We start from the raw sequence: 11,292 nt of genomic DNA, 5'->3' as shown, positions 1-11,292 counted from the left end.
AACCAGCCTCCCTTTTGTGTTTTACATTTTAAAAAATCAGGTTCTAGGGAATTCCCTGGCTGTCCAGTGGTGAAGACACTGCAATTTCATTGCAGAGGATGCAGGTTCAATCCCTGGTCGGGGACCTAACATCCCACAAGCCATGCAGCACGGTCAAAAAAATTTAAAATAAAATACATTTTTTTTAAATTAAGAAAAAAACCCCAAACCTTCCCTGGTGGCTCAGTGGTAAAGAATCCACCTGCCAAATACAGCAGACAGGGCTTTGATCCTTGGTCTGGGAAGATCCCACGTGCCGAGGGGCAGCTAAGCCCGGACGCCACGACTGCTGAGCCCCTGTGCATGGAGCCTGTGCTCCACGGCAAGAGAAGCCCCCACGATGAGAAGCCCACACACGGCAGCTCGAGAGTGACCCCACTCACAGCAACCAGAGGAGAGCCCGCGCGGCAGTGAAGACCCAGGGCAGCCAAAAACAAATAAGTAAAATTGATTTTCTAAAAACCAGGTTCTGGCTGGGGAAACAGACTGGTACAGACCTCCCTGTGCATAGGACGGCTGACCAGGGACTCGGCTGCCACGGCCTCTTCTTCAGTAAAACAAGCCTCTGGGCCTGAATGGACTCAGGGGTCCGGGCATCCTGGGCGTAGACTGTGTCGGGGCAGAGGGCCTCTGGCCTGCACAGGGCGAGTTCACCGCCGTGGCCCTGGGAAAGTTCACACACAGCGTCCTTTCCCAGCCAGGCCTGGCCATTCCCCACCCCCCAGCACAGGCTTCCTAGTAGGCAGACGAGAAACTGACCGTCGGTCTAGGGCTGACCGTGCCCTCACCATCAGGCTGCAAGCCAAGGACCCGCACCATCCAATCTTCTTCCGACAAATGTTAAGTGCCTTCTGTATGCCTGGCCCCATCCAGGGTCCCAAGGAGACAGTGGTGAACAGGACGCCAAAGCTCTGTGCCTTTGTGGTCTCCATGTGCCAGTGAGGAGAGACCAACAAGAAATAAGAAACACAGGAAATGAACAAACCTCTGTTAGAAGGAGACATTTGTATCAAGGAAAAGTAGAGTGGTATAAGGAAAGTGGGTGCTGTGAAGTGGAAAATTCCGAGGTTGTAAAATCTCTGGGCTGGAAATGGTCCTGGCAGACTGGCAAGATGCTCCCCATAGCCGTCACCTCTCCCTGCAGGGAAGGGGCCACACCTTTCCCAGCTCCCCTTGCTGCTGGGTGCGGCCATGTGACTGTGTTCTAGCCAGTGGCGTGGGAGCCTCTTTACCATTCCTGCCCTGAGCAAGCCCTGTTTCTGCTTTCCCCATCTGCCAGCTGAACGCAGAGGCCACCGATCACTGAGGAGGGCAGAGCCAAAAAAACTGGGCATCCCAGAAGAGAGGCAGGCTCCTTGCCTCACCTGGCTAGACTTTCCATGAGGGGCTTCTCCACAGGGCTTAGAGACCAAGGAGGTGGTTTGCAAAACCTTACAGGCAAAGAGAAGACAGTGGCTTTTCAGTTTTCTTTTTCTTTTTTTTTTTAAGCCTTCTCAAAGCTGTGGCTCTGTTCTTTCCTCATATTCTCCAACCTATTCTTCTTTGAATCCCCCATTCATCCATCCATCCACTTATTCGCTTAACAAAGATTTATTGGGAAGCTACTATATCCCAGGGCTTCCCAGGTGGTGCTACTGTTAAAGAACTCACCTGCCAATGTAGGAGACCTAAGAGACGCCACTTTGATCCCTGGGTCGGGAAGATCCCCTGGAGGAGGGCATGGCAATTCACTCCAGTATTCTTGCTTGGAGAATCCCCATGGACAGAAAAGCCTGGTGGGCTACAGTACATGGGGTCACAAAGAGCCAGACATGACTGAAGCAACTTAGCACGTGCTGTATTCCAGGCATGTTGAGTGCAGCACTTTCGCAGCATCATCTTTTAGGATTTGAAATAGCTCAACTGGAATTCCATCACCTCCACTAGTTTTGTTCGTAGTGATGCTTCCTAAGGTATTGCCAGCAAATATGGAAAACTCAGCAGTGGCCACAGGACTAGAAAAGGTCAGTTTTCATCCCAATCCCAAAGAAAGGCAATGCCAAAGAATGCTCAAATTACCGCACAATTGCACTCATCTCACGCTAGCAACGTGATGCTCAAAATTCTCCAAGCCAGGCTTCAACAGTACGTGAACCGTGAACTTCCAGAAGTTCAAGCTGGATTTAGAAAAGGCAGAGGAACCAGAGATCAAATTGCCAACATTCACTGGATCATTGAAAAAGCAAGAGAGTTCCAGAAAAACATCTACTTCTGCTTTATTGTCTATGCCAAAGCCACTGACCATGTGGATCACAATAAACTGTGGAAAATTCTGAAAGAGATGGGAAAACCAGACCACCTGACCTGATTCTTGAGAAATTTGTATGCAGATCAGGAAACAACAGTTAGAACTGGACATGGAACAGCACACTGGTTCCAAATAGGAAAAGGATTACGTCAAGGCTGTGTATTGTCACCCTGCTTGTTTAACTTATATGCAGAGTACATCATGAGAAATGCTGGGCTGGAGGAAGCACAAGCTGGAATCAAGATTGCTGGGAGAAGTATCAATAACCTCAGATATGCAGATGACACCACCCTTATGGCAGAAAGTGAAGAAGAACTAAAGAGCCTCTTGATGAAAGCGAAAGAGGTGAGTGAAAAAGTTGGCTTAAAGCTCAACATTCAGAAAACTAAGATCACGGCATCCAGTTCCATCACTTCATGGCAAATAGATGGGGAAACAGTGGAAACAGTGTCAGACTTTATTTGGGGGGGGCTCCCAAATCACTGCAGATGGTGACTGCAGCCATGAAATTAAAAGACACTTATTCCTTGGAAGAAAAGTTATGACCAACCCAAACAGCATATTAAAAAGCAGAGACATTACTTTGCCAACAAAGGTCCATCTAGTCAAGGCTATAGTTTTTCCAGTGGTCTTGTATGGATGTGAGAGTTGGACTATAAAGAAAGCCAAGCGCCAAAGAATTGATGCTTTTGAACTATAGTGTTGGGTAAGACTCTGAGAGTCCCTTGGACAACAAGGAGATCCAACCAGTCCATCCTAAAGGAAATCAGTCCTGAATATTCATTGGAAGGACTGATGCTGAAGCTGAAACTCCAATACTCTGACCACCTGATGTGAAGTACTGACCCATTTGAAAAGACCCTGATGCTGGGAAAGATTGAAGGTGGGAGGAGAAGGGGAGGACAGAGGATGAGATGGTTGGATGGCATCACTGACTCAATGGACATGAGTGTGGGTAAACTCCAGGAGTTGGTGATGGACAGGGAGGCCTGGTGTGCTGCAGTCCGTGGGGTCGCAAAGAATTGGACGTGACTGAGTGACTGAACTGACTGAACTGAATCCTTGCAGGATCCCTGCCCCCTTCCTCACGGAAGCTGGCAGCCAGCACTCTCTCCAGGAGCCAGGGCCAGTAGCCTCTCTAGCCCCGATGTAACCCAGATACCTCTGGGTGCAGTGGAAGCATCCCTGGGCAAGCAACCAGGAGACATGGGCTCTGTCAATTCAAATCATTGCTAATTACAAACCACGTGCCAGGCAGTGTCCTCCACAGGCAAGTTCTCTGCCTCATGGGGCTTCTATTCTAATAGGAAGAGACTGTTAATGAGCAGACAGATACACACATGTCTGAGGTCTTTACAGATAATGACAACAAGCAGGATAATGGGATACATGAGGGCTGAACAGGTTGGTTAGTTGTGGGGAGGGTGGAAACAAGGAGGGCCTCTCTGAAGCGGGGACGGTGGAGCTGAGATCTGTGTATGAGAAGGCGGCAGCCAAGCAGAAATCTGAGGGAAGTGTGGTCCCTCCCTGGGCAGTGGCAAGTGCAAAGGCCCTGAGGCAGATATGAGCTTGTGTTTGGGCAAATTTGCCTGGTGAGAAGGGCAAGAGGAAGACTATAAAAAGAGGCCCTGTCCCTTTGTCATTATCTCTAAGGGATTTGAGTACATCTTATCTCCTTATTCAACCCCTAAATTTTAGGCATCTGTAACTTTTTGGTTCAGTGGTAAAGAATCCGCCTGCCAATGCAGGATATGAGGGTTTGATCCCTGGGTCGGGAAGATCCCCTAGAGAAGGAAATTCAGTATTCTTGCCTGGGAAATCCCATGGAGAGTTGGCCTGGTGGGCTATAGTCCATGGGGGGGTCACAAAGAGTAGGATACGACTTAGAGTGTCCAACAACAAGCTTAAATAAACCTTTCTTGGCCCTATTTCAAATTTTTATTTTAATCGCTTTTGTATAGAAGACAGGATATTACTAGTCTGGGAGTCAGAAGACCTAAATCGTGGCCCCAGATTTTTCGGTAGTGAGTGATATGACCTTGGACAAATCCCCTTTCTCATCTTTAAACCAGGAGATTGGACCACAAGCTCTAAAGTCCTTTCTGGCTGAGAGAGCCCAGCTCCAGGAATTAGTGTTAACTCTTCTTGATCCTGTTTTCTGCCCACATGTGGATCTTCTCAGCACACGTCTGCTCCTTCATCCAGAATCTGCACACAGCAGACATGTATTAGGTGTTTTTGAAAACAGGAAACAACCTGCAGAGACATTAGCAGGGGATGGTCAGATACATTTGCAGCTATTAAAAGACGAATGAGTTAGGCAGAGAGCCACTGAGCTGGAGGGAGGCGCGTGATGTAAGTGATAAAGCTAGCTGCAGGATGTGTTAGAGAAAGACTCTGTTTTTGTGAAAACCAAACAACAAAGATCTCTGTATGTACATATGTGGGTTTGTTTGTGCTCACAAGTCAGAGAGAGGTGGGAGAGAATAAGCTGCAGTCTGTAACATCAGTTATCTAGTGTGTGTGTGTGCGCATGTGTGTGCATACTTTCCCTAAAGACTGCAGCCCACCTCCCAGGACCCAGCTAACCATCTGCACCTGTGTATCACTGAGATTCTGGCGGAGGGGCGCTGTGATGCCAGTCTCTGAGCTTATGTCCTTTGGAGACTGAGGGACGTAGGGAGGGACAGGTGTGGGCGGTATCCACTTGGACCTTGGGATGTCCCTCTCCCCTCCTGGCATCTGGGCCTCTATTTCAAAGGCTGCTGATCGCTCACGATCTGAGGCTGGTTTTGGTGCCCGGAGATGTGCGGGAGCTGCCCAGGGCCTGTGGGATCTGAGACCACAGGTGTGATGACACCACGAGAAGCAGATGCTCCAGCCCGCTCTTTCCTGCTCCTTCCTGCCCCTGCTTTGGGGCTTCAGAGGCCGCTTGGGCTGCAAGGGTCTTCCGGCACCTCCCCGGCCACCCCTCTGGTTGCAGACTGATTGAAACCAGCCGTCCCTCGAGGCTGCCCTGCGGGGAGGTGCGCGTGAGCTTATTGTCTGAGCTGGGAAGCCACTTCCGGGTCATGTCACTCTCTCCTTCCGGGAACCCCTGCAGATGTCTACCTTAGACCGCCCTCCCTGAGGTCTCTGTTCACCCCCTTGGCTGTGGGCTTCTCTCCACACATAGGAGCCCTTCAGCCTGGATGTTGTGGGGTGGCCTCCCTCCAACTTGCTCGTCCTGGCGTCAGGAAGGAAGCACCCTGCCCCTCGTGGGGCGTTTGATGCTTTTCAAAGCCCTCTCAAGCCCATCCCACTCGAACAGCCCCTTACACAATAGTCCTCTGCAGCAGGAATGGCTGGGAGTGTTGCCTCTGTGTTACAGAGAAAATGGGGGTGCAGAGCAGTCAAGTGACTTGTCTGTGTCCCAAAATGAGTAACAAGCATTTCCAGGCCTTTAACTCCAAAGATCAACCTGTTGAGACCTCGTGCTATTATCAGAGATGCCCTGTCCCTGGCGGTCCAGTAAGGTTAAGGCTCCAAGCTCCCACCGCAGGGAATGCAGTTTCGATCTCTGGTAGGGCGACTAAGATCTCACAGTCTCACAAACCGCGCAGTGTGGCCAAAAAAAAAAAAAAAGGAAAGAAACTTCCACCATTGATGGTCCCCTGGGAGACTGGCTTAATCAGCCACACTTAACATCTGATGAGCTGACTCCCCAGTCTCAAGAGAGCGGTCCAGGGTTTGTTCGTGATCTGGGGTGACCGTCCTGGGCTGCACCGATCAGCCTCGAGCTCTAGCATTTGAACAAAGGCCAGAGACTGGTGAGGCTGAGTGCAGCGGCACGTGGAGTCAGGGTCGGACACGTGCTGATTGGAGGCATGGAGGAGCAGGTGCTGTGAGCAGGGAAGGAAGCTGCTCCAGGGAGAGGGGCCTGGGAAGGTGCGCGAGGGGCAGCCTGGGTGGAAGATCCAGTGACCTCAGAGAGGGAGAGGGAATGTTTGGATCCGGTGGGCCGGCTGAAGGTCGCACAGTTGGGCCTCACGACAGACCCTGCAGCTCTTCAACAATCCCCCGTTTCCAGAGCTGCTGAGCTGATGAGGACATGGAATAGCTGGCAGAGCCAGAGCTGTCTTAGATGCAACAGCTGAAAGGCCAGCTCACACTGGCTTAGGCAGAAAGTAGACCTCATTGGCTCCAGGCTCGTTGGGAAAGACCCTGATGCTGGGGAAGACTGAAGGCAAAAGGAGAAGGGGGTGACAGAGGATGAGGTGGCTGGATAGCATCACTGACTCAATGGACATGAATCTGAGCACACTCCCAGAGAGAGTGAAAGACAGGGGAACTGGGAGTGCTGTAGTCCACGGGGTCGCAAAGACTCGGACGTGACTTGGTGACTGAATAACATCGACAACAATTGGCTCAAGGCACTGAAACTCCGGGGGCAGACCCGGGCAGTCCTGGTGAGATCCAGGGCCTCAAACAAATGCCGTGGGGCTGATGAGTGGGCCATCATCTTTTCCCTGCTGGCTCTCTGGCTCTCTCTCTCTCCTCATGGTGGCAAGGTGGCTGCCAGCACCACCAGACATTCTCCCTACCTCTCAGCAACTCCAGCAGAAAGTGAGCGTTTCTCTTCCCAAGAGTTTCCAATGGAGGTCCCAGGACAGAGTTCCAGTGGCTCTGACCATGTCACATGCTCATCCCAGAACTGATCTCTAGGGCTAAGGATATGGGATAATTCTGATGGGTCAGGCCTGAATCATATGTCCTCCTCTGGAGCCCATGTGTGTGAAGTCAAGCTCCACCTGAAGCCCCAGGGACCAAAAGCAGAGAATGATGGTTTTACCAAGAGCATCAGGGCAGTGGGTCTCAAGAAGAGCGCGTTAGTCCAGGTAAGCAACGTGCTGCAATAAACACCCCAACATGTCAGCAGCTAACACAATACAGTTTCATTTCTTGCTCCCATTGGTGTCAGGGCTGGGGCTCTACTTTTTATGCTCATCCAGGGGCCCAGGCTGGTAGAGGCTCTGTCATCTTCAACACTTAGCTTCCAAGGACACCCTGGGTTGATGACATCCAACAGGTCGGCGGGAGAATAAAGCAAAGGTTACATTTTGTTTGGTCCAGGCCCCGGGAGAGGCACTTATCTATTTTACTGGTCACAGCTTAGTCACATAACCACATCTCAGTGCCACGGAGAAAGGGGAGGCAGTCTGTACCTTAAAAGAGGGGTGGGTGAATCCTGGGCAGGCAAAAACAAGACCCACCTGTGCTTTCTAGAACAGTCCAAGTCCTTCAGCCTTTGTCCCTGGCATGCAGCAGGACTGGCCCAATCTTTCCAGCTGCAGTCTCCTTTATGATGTCTGGATCCACCTGCCCCCTTCATCCCTTGCCTACCCAACCTCCTTCGCATTCTTAAATTGAGTGATGAGGAGGCTTTTTTATCCTGGATCAGCTGCCAAGCCCATAGATGCTCTGCGGACAGGCGGGCAGTAGAACAAAGGGACAGAGAGAACGGTTTTGATTTTAAGACTCCTCAGATCCACGCGTCAGCCCCCTCAATCCTTTTCAGCTACCTTTACTGGTCTCTAAGCCAGCAGCACCTTCCTCCGCTCCATGCTTGTGGGCGTGCGAAGTCACTTCAGTCGTGTCCGACTCTTTGTGACCCCGAGGACTGTAGCCCGCCAAGCTCCTCTGTCCATGGGGTTCTCCAGGCAAGAATACTGGAGTGGGTTGCTGTGCCTTCCTCCAGGGGATCTTCCTGACCCATGGTTTGAACCCATGTCTCTTACGCCTCCTGCATCGGTAGGTGGGCTCTTTACCACTAGTCGCCACCTGGGAAGCCCTCCTCTGCCCCACAGCCCGTAGCTAAGGGCAGACAGGAGCTGGAGGGAAGCTGGCCCATCACCACAAAGGACTGGCACCCCAGCTTTCTGAAGACCTTAGCTGGGAAGACTATGTGCCAACACTGCTGCAGGCAGCAGCTAATCATTCATTCATTCACTGACCTCTGACGTGCTCACTGTGCGCCTGGCATTGTGCTGGGTGCTCAGACGAGAAGGAGATGCAAAAGCATGATATTAGATCTAATCTAGTGTTAAGGCAATCACGCTCATGCGGCTGAACAACTGGAGATGAAAATAAGACAAGCTGAAGCTGGATCTTCTACCGTGATTTAGAGATGATGCCACACCAGGGCATGAACAAGCAGCATATTTAGTGCTTCAGGGACCTGATCTCCTCATCCCAGGGCTGTCAGTAAGGAGAGTGCCAGGTAAAAATTATATTATTATCATTTTTTTTGCAACACAAGAGCAGCAGTTACAGCTTATTGTGTGCATTGGGCACTGTGCTAAATTATTCAGATGTGCAAAGCTTTCATTCTCCCAACCACTGTATAAAATCTAGAACTCACCCACCCCTGTTTTTACAGATGGAAAATCAAGGCGCCGAAAGCTTTCAGAAACCTGCTCTGAGTTATAAAGCCGTCATCAAGTGGCAGCCCTGGGACCGGCAGTCAGGTCCATCCTGTGCCCAAGCCCAAGGTCTGACCGCCTGTGTTAAATTAGAGATGGCATCTGTCTGGATGATCTTCCGGCTGCCCAGACTGCGAACCCGGAGGGTGGCTGGTGTCTGCCAGGAGCTGCTCTGTGTTGTGAGTGGCAGCCCTCTGCCAGGGCTGGACTAGACCAGAGAGGGAGGAAGCCCCAACCTGGGGCTTTGGAACTCAGAGCGGACCCCAGGGACAGGGTCTGCGGTCTCTTCCGCTGGCCTCATCTCTTGGGCCACGGTTTTCCTCCCCAAGAATAGCCATCCCCCTGAGCAGGGCATCTGAGGATAGCTCCCCTTCAGCCTCCCCAGGCAGAAGCCTGGCAGAAGGAACGCTCCTCCACCCACTTGGTTTCCTATCCCGTGATGGCTCTTCCGTCTGGCTCATTCATTCACGTATTCATTCAACAAGTTACTACGGAGCCTCACTCTCTGCTCTGCGGTGGTCAAGGTATTGAAGTTCAGTTCAGTTCAGTCTCTCAGTCGTGTCTGACTCTTTGCGACCCCGTGGACTGCAGCATGCCAGGCCTCCCTGTCCATCACCAACTCCTGGAGTTTACCCGAACTCATGTCCATTGAGTTGGTGATGCCATCCTACCATTTCATCCTCTGTCATTCCCTTCTCCTCCCGCCTTCAATCTTTCCCAGCATCAGGGTCTTTTTAAATGAGTCAGCTCTTTGCATCAGGTGGCCAAAGTATTGGAGCTTCAGCTTCAGCATCAGTCCTTCCAATGAATATTCAGAACTGATTTCCTTTAGGATGGACTGGTTGGATCTCCTTGCTGTCCGAGGGACTCTCAAGAGTCTTCTCCAACACCACAGGTCAAAAGCATCAATTCTTTGGCGCTCAGCTTTGTTTATAGTCCAACTCTCACATCCATACATGACCACTGGAAAAACCATAGCCTTGACTAGATGGACCTTTGTTGGCAAAGTAATATCTCTGCTTTTTAATATGCTGTCTAGGTTGGTCATAACTTTCCTGCCAAGGAGTACTGAAGGGGATGGGGAAATGAATACGAATCTACGAAGCAGTATGAGAGGTAAGACACTTCCATAAAAACAGGAATCCGAGGTGTCACCTGATGAGGACCACGAGAACAGCACAGGCCCCATTCTGAGTCCGAGAGGAGAGATGACCCCTGGATCTGGCAGGAGTGGAGGAGGGGTGTGCATTAAGGAAAGTTCCGAGGAGGCGGGACTGTTCCTTGTGAGAGGGTAGGGCTGAACACGTGCGGCCAAAGGAAAGGACATTCGAGGTGGTGAGAATGGCAGGAGCCTGGGCCTGGACGTGGGTGCACACGGCAAGGTCTGGGGACCTGGGAGCACGTCTGTGTATGGAAGGGGAGGAACAGGAGTCAGGAAGGCATGGGTGGCTGGAGCTGTGAGCTGCGGCCCAGTCACACCGGTCATGGCCCTGCCCCTCTCGAGTGGGATCAGGAGAGCAGCAGATAAGGCCCCAGAGGTCCCGGGAAGACAGACTGCCGGAGTTGTCCCTGGCTGTGTGTTGTTTCTGGGACGCCCTCCATTGCCACGTTCACATCCCAGCATTACTTCTCTGGCTCAGTTGGTTAAGACTCCATGCTTCCACTGCAGTGGACACAGGTTCGATCCCTGGTTGGGGAACTAAGATCCTACATGCTGCATGGACTCATGCTGCATGGTATGGCCAACCTACCCCCCTCCCCCCAACAAAAGACCTCCAAAAAGAAAAATCTGCAGGTTTCCATGAACTTGGGCAAACTCTGGGAGGTGGTGAGAGGCAGGGAAGCCTGACGCGCTACAGTCCATGGGGCGGCAAAGAGTCGGACATGACGTGGCGAGGTGGGCTCCCATTATTCAACTGGAACCCCATAAACCCCAAAGGGAAAACAGAGAAGACGTTCCAGTTACAGCAGGTTGGGGGGCCCTCCCTATTCCATCGCCCCATCACTCCCCACAGCAGCTCCTGGGGCACACCTGGGAAACCCAGAAGTCAGAGAATGCTCCCACTTTTATTTTACAGGTGGGGAAAGGATGCCAGAAATGAGACACGGGCGCCGGATGGCTTGCTCAATGGTTCAGGGATCTTCTTGAGCTTGTGTCTAAGCTCAGGGGATAAAGGCAAAGTCAGTGCAGAGAAGGAGGGGGTGTTTCCCAGGCTGGACCTCCCTCCCTTGGGAGCAATGAAGCCTGGGGCCTGGGGGGCTGGAGCTGCCCCCAACACCCCCTCTGGGGTCTGGTGGCCGTTGGCATTGTACCGGCCAGCTTGTGGCTTATCTCATCCTCGACTGCGAGAGGGAAGGTGGACCAGGGCCTCCCTCCGCCACACACAGTGAGAATGGAGGTGCGGGAGTTCGCTGGTGGTCTAGTGGTTAGGATTCTGTGCTTTCACTGCCTTGGCCCAGGTTCAATCCCTGGTTGGGGGGAGCTGAGAACTCACAAAGCATGCA

This window comes from Cervus canadensis, chromosome 24, assembly GCF_019320065.1.
Source record: "Cervus canadensis isolate Bull #8, Minnesota chromosome 24, ASM1932006v1, whole genome shotgun sequence".
Taxonomy (NCBI): Eukaryota; Metazoa; Chordata; class Mammalia; order Artiodactyla; family Cervidae; genus Cervus; species Cervus canadensis.
This window is presented reverse-complemented; position numbering follows the sequence as displayed.